The sequence below is a fragment of the Aethalodelphis obliquidens genome, unplaced genomic scaffold (assembly GCF_003676395.1).
Source record: "Aethalodelphis obliquidens isolate GAN/ISIS:26980383/991018 unplaced genomic scaffold, ASM367639v1 scaffold145, whole genome shotgun sequence".
Lineage (NCBI taxonomy): Eukaryota > Metazoa > Chordata > Mammalia > Artiodactyla > Delphinidae > Aethalodelphis > Aethalodelphis obliquidens.
The window spans coordinates 137,573-150,451 of record NW_020838089.1 but is presented as its reverse complement, the minus strand read 5'-3'; the positions used below and the strand labels follow the sequence as shown (position 1 = coordinate 150,451).

Below are 12,879 nucleotides of genomic sequence, written 5' to 3'. Positions count from 1 at the left end.
TTTATTTGAGTTCTTTGTTGAAATTAGTTGCCAATCATTTGTTAATGAGTGTGCTTCACAAATCATGGATATTAACCCACTATGAGGCGTAGTTTACAAATGTTTTCTCCCCTCTTTTAACATAACTCTTTTTTTTAATTTAGAAAGTTTTCAATTTCAATAATTAGACTTAAAAACAATGCAAGTGTTATTAAAAAAGGAAAGAAAATGTGAGGAGCATGTACCGCCAGCCTCCAGGCAGGTTAGAGCATTCAGAGTCCTGGAGGCATCAAGAGAAAATGCAAAAAAACTTTAAAGTATTTCCACAGTTGGCTGTTGACCTGGAGAAAACAAAGGTGTCTTCCTGATTTACATAAACTCCCCTAAAGTCAGTACCCTGGTATGATGTTGGCCAAAATGATGGGTAACTTGAATAGCTGTTAGGATTAAAGAAGACAAAATATAAAGCACAATTTCTTAAAGCACTTCCTTACATATCACTTTCCTTCCCTCCAGATCACCTGTCTCAAGGGCAACACCTGAGCCTCTGTCTGAGCCCTACTCCCCACTTCAGGAATCAGCCAATGGATGTGGCCCAGACACCCAGGTCTCTTGGAATAAGGGGCAGAATTTCATCTCCTCTGTAATCTTCCTCACTCTGAGGGGCTGGTGAGTGAATACCCGCGGGGCCACAATAGCAGGGAGTGTGACTGACCATTTTTCCAGCCCTGGAAGCCCATTGTCTAAAAGGGAGGCCGCTCTGTGTCCTCTATGGAGGGCGAGGGATAGAACCTCATCCCATCCTGCCACTTACTGGAGAGCTGACCTAGGCTCTGTCAGCCTGAGCTTGGGCATCTGTGATGTGGGACTCACGATACCTATGTCACAGAGCTGTCCTGAGGGGTGAATGACAAATACTGCCCAGAGTATATGGCACGTGGTGGGACTTCAAAGGCTTTTTAAAAGTCGAGACTCAGTAGCAGGGGCTGGCTGAGACTTAGGGCTAAGGCAGGCATTATGGAAAGGTGTTTTTCATTGTTTCTCCTAATGAGAATACACATATCTTTATGATGGAAGCAAATCTCTCTCTGGTGTGCGTTGAGTTCAAAGTTTAAAAGACAGAAGGATCTCTAGTTTCCTGGGAGACTCAGAAGCTCCTAAGAGCTGCCCAACATCGTGCCTCTGCGCCGACCCTAATCCAGTTCCCCACACTGGGAAGGCAGGCTTGCCTTTGACTCACCTGGTGAGCTCAGTGAGAGATGGCACCAGGGCAGCAAGCCGTAGTGTTTGCCTAACTGCTGCTCCTGGACTGCTACGCATGTTAATACGTTTATAGGAAAATTCTAGACCTGTCTCCCATTCAACAGTGTAGGGGTCCTCAGATCACGCGTCATCCAGTGACGTCACACCACAATTTCAACCATCCACTGCCTCACTGAGAAGCAAAATTCCACAAATTACTTCCATTTCTTTGACACACAAGTATCCATCTTACCATTCACTAATAACTGAATATATATTGTTAAATCCCATACTGTTCCATTGGAGGCATCTCATTAACTCTATATTGGAAATAGGAGGGTAAGAGGGGAAATGAATTATGGGCAAATTCAAAGGTTAAATCTGAGATGACATGGCTCCTTCACATTAACTTTTTTTTTTAAATTAAGACTACATTTTTTAGACAGTTGTACAATCACAGCAAAATTGACTGGGAGGTACAGAGATTTCCCATATACCCCCCGTCCCCATACATGCATAGCCTCCCTCATTAACATCCCCCATCAGAGTGGTACATTTGTTACAATTGATGAAACTACATGGACACATCATAATCACGCAAAGTCCACAGTTTACCTTAGGGTTCATTCTTGGTGTTGTACATTCTATAGGTTTGGACAAATGTATAATGACATGTACCTATCATTATGATACCACACAGAGTAGTTTCATTGCCCTAAAAATGCTCTGTGCTCTGCTTATTCATCCTCTTCCTTTCTCCTTGAAAATCCTAGCAATCACTGATAATTTTACTGTTTCATAGTTTGCTGTTTCCAGAATGTCATATAGTTGGAATCATACAATATGTAGCTTTTACTTTTTTTTTTTTTTTTTTTGGCGGTACGCAGGCCTCTTACTGTTGTGGCCTCACCCGTTGTGGAGCACAGGCTCCGGACACGCAGGCTCAGCGGCCACGGCTCACGGGCCTAGCCGCTCCGCGGCATGTGGGATCTTCCCGGACCGGGGCACGAACCCGTGTCCCTTGCATCGGCAGGCGGACTCTCAACCACTGCACCACCCAGGAAGCCCTTAAGTTATTTTTAAAATAAATTTATTTATTTATTTGTATTTATTTTTGCCTGTGTTGGGTCTTCGTTGCTGTGCGTGGGCTTTCTCTAGTTGTGACGAGTGGGGGCTACTCTATGTTGCAGTGGGCAGGCTTCTCATTGCAGTGGCTTCTCTTGTGGCAGAGTATGTGCTCTAGGCATGTGGACTTCAGTAATTGTGGCACATGGGCTCAGTAGTTGTGGCTCACGGGCTCCAGAGCACAGGCTCAGTAGTTGTGGTGCACGGGCCTATTTGCTCCGCAGCATGTTGGATCTTCCCAGACCAAAGCTCGAAACTGTGTCCCCTGCATTGGCAGGCAGATTCTTAACCACTGTGCCACCAGGGAAGTCCCTTCTTATTTTTTATTGAGGTAACATTGGTTTATAACATTATATGTTTCATGTGTACAACATTATATTTCTAATGCTGTGTACACTACAGGGTACTCACTGCCAAAAGCTGTTTCCAGCTGTCACCATATAGTTTATCCCCTTTACACATTTTACCTTCTCCCTCTCTGCCTTTGTTTGGCTTGTTCATTTATTTTGTTTGTTTTATTCCACATATGGATGAAATCATATGGTATTTGTCTCATTTCATATGACTTATTTCACTTAGCATAATATCCTCAAGGTCCATATTGTTGTAAATGGCAAGATTTCATCTTTTTATGGCTGTGTAGTATTCCAGTGAGTGTGTGTGTGTGTGTGTGTGTGTGTGGTGTGTATGTGTATAACATCTTCTTTATCCATTCATCCATTGATGGGTACTTGGCTATTGTAAATAATTCTGCAATGAACACTATTAGAATGGCTATTATCAAAAAGGCAAGAAATAAGTGTTGGCAAAGATGTGGAGAAAAGGGAACCTATATATAGGTTGTATGTTGGAATGTAAATTGGTAAAATCAGTATGGAAAACGGTATGGAGATGCCTCAATAAATTACAAATAGAACTACCATATGATCCAGCTATCCCACCTCTAGGTATTTATCCAAATATGAAAACACTACTTCAAAAAAGATACGTAGTCTTCTTCTGATTGGCTTCTTTCACTTAGTAATATGCACTTAAAGTTTGTTCATGTCTTTTCGAGGCTTAATAGATCATTTCTTTTTAATGCTGAATAATAATATCCCACTGTATAAATGTACCACAGTTTATTTATCCATTCACCTAATTAAGGACATCTTAGTTGCTTCCAAGTTTTGGCAATTACAAATAAAGCTGCTATAAACATCTGTGTGCAGGTTTCTGTGTGGACATAAGTTTTGAACTCCTTTGGGTAAACACCTAGGAGTGTGATTACTGGATTGTGTGGTAAGAGTATGTTTAGTTTGGTAAGAAACTACCAAACTGTCTTCCAAAGTGCTGTAACCATTTTGCATTCCCATCAGCAATAGATGAGAGATCCTGTTGTTCCAATTCCTCTCCAACTCCAGTTGCCAGTGTTCTGAATTTTGGCCATTCTAATAAATGTGTAGTGGTATCTCATTGTTGTTTTAATTTGCACTTCTCTGATGATATATGATGTGGAGTATCTTTACTTACGTTTATTTGCCATCTGTATACCTTCTTTGATGAGTTGTCTGTTAAGGTCTTTGTCCCACATGAAAATTAGGTTGTTCATTTTCTTATTGCTGAGTTTTAAGAATTCTTTGTATATTTGGGATGACTGTCATTTATCAGATATGTCTTTTGCAAATATTTTCTTCCATTCTTTGACTTGTCTTCTCTTTCTCTTGACACTGTCCTTTGCAGAGCGAAAGTTTCTAATTTTCATGAATTCCAGCTTATCAATTATTTATTTCACAGATTGTGCCTTTGGTATTATATCTAAAATGACATTGCCATAAAAAAGGGTAACTAGGTTTTTTCCTAAATCTTCTAGCCATTTTATAGTTTTATGTTTTAAATTTAGGGCTGTGATCTATTTTGAGTTATTTTTGTGAATGGTGTAAGGTCTGTGTCTAGATTCATTTTTTCCCATGTGCATGTCTGGTTCTTTCAGCACCATTAGTAAAAACTATCTTTACTCCATTCTTTTGCCTTTGCTCCTTCGTTGAAGATCAGTTGACTATATTTATGTGGGTCTATTTACAGGCTCTTTATTGTTCCATTGATCTATTTGCTCTTTTGCCAATACCACAGTGTTGTGAACTTTATAAAAAGCCTTGAAGTTGGGTAGCATCAGCCCTCCAACTTTGTTCTTCTCCTTCAGTATCATGTTGGCTATTCTGGGTCTTTTATCTCTCCATATAAACATTAGAATCAGTTTTTCAATATCCACAAAATAACTGGCTGGGATTTGGGGGGGGGGTTATTGCATTGAACCTACAGATCCAGTCGGGAAGAACTGACACCTTAACAATACTGAGTCTTCTTGTTCATGAACATGGAACATCTCTATTTATTTAGTTCTTTGATTTCATTCATCAGAGTTTTGTAGTTTTCCTCATATAGATCTTGTACATATTTTGTTAGATTTATACATAAGTACTTCATTTTGGAAGGTTATAATGTAAATGGATTGTATTTTCAATTTCAAATCCTACTTGTTCTTTGCTGGTATATAGGAAAATGGCTGACTTTTGTATTTTAACCTTGTATACCACAACCTTGCCATAATTGCTTATTTGTTCTAGAGGGGTATTTTTGTTGTTGATTCTTTTGGATTTTCTACATAGATGATAATGTCATTTGTGAACAAAGACAATTATATTTCTTCCTTCCCAAACTGTATACCTTCTATTTCCTTTACTTACCTTTTTGCATTAGCTAGAACTTCCAGTATTGATACTGAAAAGGAGTTGTGAAAGTGAACATCCTTGCTTTGTACCTGATTTTATTGGGAAAACTTTAAGTTTCTCACCATTAATATGATGTTAGCTGTAGGTTTTTTGTAGATATTCATTATCAATATGAGGAATTTCTCCTCTATTCCTAGTTTATTGAGAAGTTTTTTTTTTTTTCAATCATGAATGAGTGTCGCATTTTCTCAAATGCTTCTGTCAAATGCACTGATGTGATCATGCGATCAATCTATTATACTTCCCTTTGCAATTCTATTAGTTTTTGCCTCACATATTTTTATACTTTGTTGTTAAGCACATAAATGTTAAAGACTGTTATGTCTTGGAGAACTGACTTCTTTAATCATTATAGAATGCCTTTCTTTATCCCTGATAACTCCCCTTGATTTGAAGTCTGCTCTGTCTGAAATGAATATAGCTACTTCTGCTTTCTCTTGGTTAGTGTTAGCATATTCCCCACGCATTTACTTTTAATCTATATGAATCTTTGTATTTAAAGTGAGTTTCTTGTAGACAACATATGGGTAGGTCTTGTTTTCTGAAAAATATTATATTCAACTATTTAATGTGCCTACTCACAAGTAGTAGACTTCTAAAGGGTTTCTAATTTTTCTTTTTTACCTTTCCTGCATTTCCCATTTTTATCTACAACAAAAGCACTTGCGTTCTGAAGCAAAAAGAATAAAGAGAAAAAATAAGTATCCCTAGCCATTCCACAGTGGGTCAGTGTCAGATAAAGAACATTCCTAAACCAAGGGAATTAGGTAATGAGGTGGCCACAAAACTAATTTATGAATCTATCCACATGACAGTCCCATTTTGGTAGCTTCAGGAAAAATATAATTGCCTAGGGGAAGGGCAAGCATATCTCTCAGATAAACCTTACATTTGACAGTCAGATGACATCTCCACTTCCCTGGATTTTAGATAAAAGTAGTTTCACAACACTCTTTATGTACTCTCCCAAATAAAGCTCCTTGAATTAAAAGAAGGCTCATCCGCTTAACCTCCCAATAATCTAAACAATGAATGCCACAAGGGAGTAAAAGGGTGACAGTCTGCATGGGATCACTCAGAGTTCAGCTCCACAGCATCCAGAGGGGGAAAAACCTTAAACAGTGGGATTCAGGGTTAAAGTTTAGTCACAGGCTTATTCAGGAGCAATCAACACATACATATTAAAACACCACTGAATCACCTTCCTTGTGCAACTAAGAATAATAAAAGGAAAGGAAAATATACACATGCCCAGAACTTGTAATACAAAATCAGATCAAGTTCAAAATGGGATGCATCCTCAAGCCAATCAAGGGATATGGGTAGTAGTCTGGAAACAGAAAAACTAAATTTCACCAGGATACTACAGATTAGATTCTAGGTACACAGGCCTACATGAGTAACTGAATGAAAGCCAGTAAATTAGGCCTGCACTTTGAGCTAGATGGCACTTGGGAAACTAAGCCTTTGAAGACCTCAGGGAAAAAAGGGTTGAAAATAGTATCTGCAGAATGTGCTAGTGCTCCCTACTGCACATAAGCTAAAAATAATGGTTGTGTCCATTTTAGTAGCTCTGCAAGAGAATATACATGGCAAGGAGGGCATATATGGCAGGTCACAATGTTGAGATGTGCATGTGTATTTGCTCTCCTTATGTTTCTTCCTTCCTTTCCATCAGGTAGCCAGCATCTATAGATACAACCATGCAAGAAAACAATACCATATTTCACTTAGGGATATATACATACGTAATAAAATTAATATATATATATATATATACACACACACATAGGTAATAAACTATAAAGAAAAGTATTAAGTATGAAAAACCCAAAATCTTGATAAAAATTACCTCTGGGGAAGAAGGAGACTAATATAATCAGAGAAGATTCAAAGTGAGTTTCAACTGCATATGTGATATTTTATTTCTCAATTTGAATATACAGAAGTCTGTTATATTATTTTCTATAAATCTATGACTGAAAATTTCAAAACAATCGTTCTTTCTATAAGCTTTAATTCTGCTCTGAAAAATGATCCATTACTAACTTAGAAATTGTGGAAAATATTGTCAAGTCCAGAAATAAATAAATAAATAACCAGAAACCTACCATTCAGTGATTTAAAAATAATGTATGATGTTTGTGCATTTACTCTAATCATATTCTCCAGGTATGTACATATAATGCTTATATATTACATATGGGTCTCATATCTCTGGAGGCTCAATATTAGCTATAAAGATCATGAAATCAGTAATTAAATTTGCCCAGCTCACATCTAATTTTATCTAACACCAAAGCCCATGTTGCTAACCATTGGGATATACAAACTTTTTTGTTTAGGATGAGGCCAACACAAGGGAAATGACTATGCTTGGTCCTATAAAAAATAAATCTGTATTTAGGACATAGGTATCCTGATTTCAGTGTGTTATAAGGCAGACCCTTCTTAATACTCTGTTATTTTGTACTTTCTTCTTTCTGGCACTCAATGGGTTAATGCTATTCCAATGTGAAAATGGAAGATAAAAGGGGAAGAGAAGAAAATACATTAAAAACTAATAAGAGAAGTGATGTCAGCAAAATGGCAGGCTAAGAAGCTCCAGGCCCTCATTCACCCACAAAAACATTATAAAAAAATAACTAGAGACTTGATAAAATAACTTTATAAGAGATCTGAGAATAGTCAAAGGTCTACAGCAACTAAGGAACACCCAGTCAGGAAAAGACCTAATTAAAAATGGTAGGGAAAGTTTTGAGTCATTACTTACCCTTTCCTTACCACCTGCCCAGTGTGGCAGCAGTTTTGATTTGGAGGAGGTGGCAACCCAGTTCCCAGTCCATCCTTCAAACCAGAGGAAGTAGAGTAGACCTTATTTCCAATATTCTAACTTGTCTGAGTGCTGCCTGAAGGACTCCTCTTTGTTTTTCCTAACTTTGCAGACAGGCGGGAAAGGCAACAGTGCCTGTGAAAGGGGCAAGGAGACTATAGGTCTACAGAAAGCTGAGACAAGAGATTATAGGTGGAGGCATACAATAGACTATCTAAGGTGCCAAGAAGAATCTGGGGTGAGACTCTTTGGGAAATTAATACATTTAAAAGTAGCCACCTATAAAGGGGAACTGAGATATTCAGACACAGGCCCACACAACATGCATGTTCAGAAAAGGCCTGAGAAGATCTTAAGCTTTCACTTCAGGCTAATTCCTATGATCAGAGCAAGTCCAGCTCATTGGTAAAGGATCACCCTTGTAGAGAGCAAGTCTGCAAAGACTGGTAGAGGTAGTTGTTATTTGAGATGTTCATACTGCAACCAAAAATGACAAAGCATACAAAGAAACAGGAAAATATAGCCCATTCAAAGGCACAGAAAAATTGATAGAACCATCTCCACCCAAAGAAGCCCTGACATAGGACTTACTAGACAAAGATTTTAAAGCAACTGTCTTATATATGCTCAAGAGACAAAGGAAAACAGACAAAGAACTAAAGGCAATCAGGAAAAAGAAGTATGAATAAAATGAGAATATCAGCAGAGACAGAAATTTTTAAAAGGAACAAAACAAATTCTGGAGCTGAATAATATTATAATGTAATTGAAAAATTCATTAGAATGGTTCAATTGTAGATTTGATCAGGCAGAAGAAAGAATCAGCGAACTCAAAGATAGGACATTTGTAAGTATTGAGTCTGAGGAGCAGAAAGAAAAAATAATGAAGAAAAGTGAACAGAGCCTAAGGGTCTTATGGGATACCATCAAGAGGACCAAAATACACATCATGTGAGTCCCAGAAGGATAAGAGAGCCAGAAAGTGGCAGAAAGATTACATGAAAAAAATAATGGCCAAAAACTTCCCAGCTTTGACATAATATGTAAATGTACAAGTAAAAGAGGCTCAACAAACTGCAGCTATGACAAACACAAACAGTCCCACACCAACAAATATTAAAATCGAACTGTCAATAGGAAAAGACAGAGAGAATCTTGCAAGTAGCAAGAGAAAATCACCTTATCACATACAAGGGATCCTCAATAATATTATCAGCTGATTTGTCAGCTGAAACTTTAGAGGCCAGATGTGGTAGGATAATATATTTAAAGTACTTAAAGAAAGAATCTATCAAATGAGAATTCTATATCTGTCAAAACTATCCTTCAAAAATGAGGGTGAAATCAAGGCATTCCCAGATAAACAGAAGCTGAGGAAGTTCATTAGCACTAGACCTGCCCTACAAGAAAGACTAATGGGAGTCCTTCAAGTTGAAAGGAAAGGACACTAAACAATAACTTGTGGCTATATAAAACTATAAAGATCTCTGGTAAGGTAAATATACGGACAAATATAAAAATCAGTATTTAAAAATTTTTGGTTTCTAAATCCACTTTTAATTTTGTACAGGATTTAAAAGACAAATACATCAAAAAATAATAAATCTATTTTAATAGTTACACAACGTATAAAAACGTAATTGGTGATATCAATAACAAAAAGTGGGTGGGAGGAGGACAACACTATAAACCAACTGGCCTTAACAGACATATACAGAACACTCCAACAAACAACAGCAACATATACATTGTTCTCAACTGCACATGGAATATTGTCCAGAATAGGCCATGTTAGTTACAAAACTAGTCTTAATAAATTTTGAAAGATTGAAATCATACAAATTATCTTTTTAAATCACAATAGAATGAAACTAGAAATCAGTAACAGAAGGAAAACTGAAAAATTCACAACTGTGTGGAAATTAAACAACATACTCTTAAACAACCAATGGGGCAAAGAAAAAAACACAAGGGAACTTAGAAAATACCATGAGACAAATATAAGTGAAAATGCAACAACCAAAACTTATGGTACAGCGAAGCAGTGCTGAGATGGAAATTTATAACTGTCAATGCTTACATGAAAGAGATGATCTCAAATTAACAATCTAACTTTACAGCTTAAGGAACTAGGAAAAGAAGAACAAACTAAACCCAAACCTAGCAAAAGGAAGGAAATAATATGTGTGGTTTAAAGTGGAGATAAATAAAAACAGAAAGCAGAAAAACAAAAGAAAAAAATCAATGAAACCAAAATGGTTCTTAGAAAATATCAACAAAATTGACAAATCTTTAGCTACACTGACTAAATAAAAAGAGATTACACAAATACTAACATCAGAAATGAAAGTGGGGACATTACTACTGATTTTACAGAAATGAAAAGGATTATAAGAGAATACAATGGACAATTATACACCAACAAAATGAATAACCTGGATGAAATGAACAAATTCCTAGAAACACACAGCCTACCAATTGAATCATGAATAAACAGAAAATCTTTCATTCATTGCTGGTGGAAGTGCAAGATGGTATGGCCACCTTGGAAGACAGTTTGGCAGTCTCTTAGGAAGCTAAACATACTCTTACCTCATGATCTAGCAATTGCACTCCTTAGGATTTACCCAAATATGTTGAAAACTTATGTCCAAACAGAAACCTGCACAAGGATGTTTATAGCAGTTTTATCCATAATTGCCTAAACCTGTTAGCAATCAAGATGTCCTTCAGTAGGTGAATGGATAAATAAACTGTGGTACATTTATACAATGGAATATTATTCATTGCTAAAAAGAAATGACCCATCAAGCCTTGAAAAGACGTGGATGAACTTTAAATGCATATTACTAAATTAAAGAAGTCAATCAGAAAAGGCTACACATTGTATGGTTCCAACTATATGGCATTCTGGCAACGGCATGAATATGGAGACAGTAAAAAGATCAGTGATCGCCAGTGGTTGGGGGAAGAGAGGGATTAATAGGTTGGGCATAGAACAATTTTAGGGCAGTGAAATTTTTCTGTATGATATTACAATTGTGGACATATCTCAGCATATATTTGCCTAAACCCACAGACTGTACAACACCAAGAGTGAACCGTAATGTAAGCTATGGACTTTGGGTGATAATGATGTGTCAATGTGGGTTCATCGATGTGCCACAATGGTGTGGAATTTTGATAGTGAGGGAGGCTGTGTGCTGGAGAAGGGGTCATATGGGAACTCTTTAATTTTCTGTCCATTTTTCTGGGAACCTAAAACTGCTATAAGAAAATGGTCTATTTTCAAATATTCTCAAAGTATTGAAGAAGAGGGAACACTTCTTAACTCATTTTGTAAGACCGATATTATTCTGATACCAAAACCAGACATATACACTACAAGAAAAGAATACTTGGCCAATATCCCTTATATTGATACAGATATCCTAAAAAATGTTAGCAAACCAAATTCAGAAGCATATAGAAGGATTATACACAATGACAAAGTGGGATTTATTCATGGAATACAAGTGTGGTGCCCCATTCAAAAACTAAACAATGTAATATACCACATTAACAGAATGAAGGTAAAAACACACAATAAATTCATGTTTAAAAAGCATTTGATAAAATTCAGTACCCTTTCATGATAAAAACAGTCAACAAACTAGGAATAGAAGGAAACCACCTTAACATAATAAATGCCATATATGAAAACCCACAACTAACATCATACTCAATGGTGAAAACAAAAGTTTTTTCCACTAAGATCAGGAATAGGAGAAGGATGCCCATTTTCACCACTACTGTGCAACATAGTTTTGGAAGCTCTAGCCAGAGCAATTAGGCAAGCAAAAGAAATAATAAGTATCCAAATTGGAAAGGAAGAAGTTCAACTATCTCTGTTCAGAGATGATATGATCTGACGTGTAGAAAACCCTAAGGATTCCACACACAAAAAAATTATTAGAACTAATAAGTTAATTCAGAAAAATTGGATACAATATCAACCTGCAAAAATAAATTATATTTCCATACATTAAAAATAAGTAATCCAAAAAGGAATTTATGAAAAATTACACTTACACTAAGAAGAATAAAATACTCTAGGAATAATCTTAACCAAGGAGGCAAAAGACTTGCAAACTGAAAACTACAAAACATTGTTGAAGGAAATTAAAGAGAACATAAATAAATTGAAAGATATCCTGTGTTCATGGATTAGAAGATTTAGTATTGTTAAATTGTCAAAACTACCCAAAGTGATCTACAGATTCAGTGTAATCTCTATCAAAATCTCAATTGTGTTGTTGGAGAAATTTTAAAAACGTATCCTAAAATTAATATAGAATCTCAAGGGATGCAGAATAGCCAAAACAATCTTGAAAAAGAAGAACAAATTTGGAGGACACAAATTCCTCATATCAAATTTATTTCAAAAATATAATAATCAAAACAGTGTGCTATTATCATACAGACAGACACATAGATCAATGGAATATAAGAGACAACCCAGAAATATACACTCACCCCTATGGTCAAATGATTTTCAACAAGGGTGCAAGACCATTCAATGGGGAAAGGCCAGTGTTTTCAATAAACGGTACTGAGAAAACTGATATCCACATGCAAAAGAATGAAGTTGGGCATTTATCTTACACCATATACAAAATTAACTCAAAATAAATCAAAGACCTAAATGTAAGAACTAAAACTATAAAACTCAGAAGAAAACATAGGGGAGAAGCTTCATAATGTTGGATTTGGCAACAACTTCTCAGAAATGATACCAAAAGCACAGGAAACGAAAGATAAAATAAATAACTTGAACTTCATCAATAACTTTCATGCCTCAAAGGACACCATCAACAGAGTGAAAAGGCAACACAAAGAATGGGAGAAAATATTTGCAAATAATATATCTGATAAGGGATTAACATCCAG

The 12,879-nt window shown here is 36.4% G+C and overlaps 1 long non-coding RNA gene across 1 annotated transcript in view; it reads right to left on the bottom strand.

The window, feature by feature from the left end:
* Positions 1–3,998: 3,998 nt before the first annotated feature.
* LOC113616493 (uncharacterized) overlaps positions 3,999–12,879 on the bottom strand; it is a 29,200-nt gene continuing 20,319 nt past the window's right edge. Inside the window, exon 4 of the long non-coding RNA XR_003431310.1 lies at positions 3,999–6,806. This is a non-coding gene — a long non-coding RNA (uncharacterized LOC113616493). The remainder of the gene's footprint in view (positions 6,807–12,879) is intronic.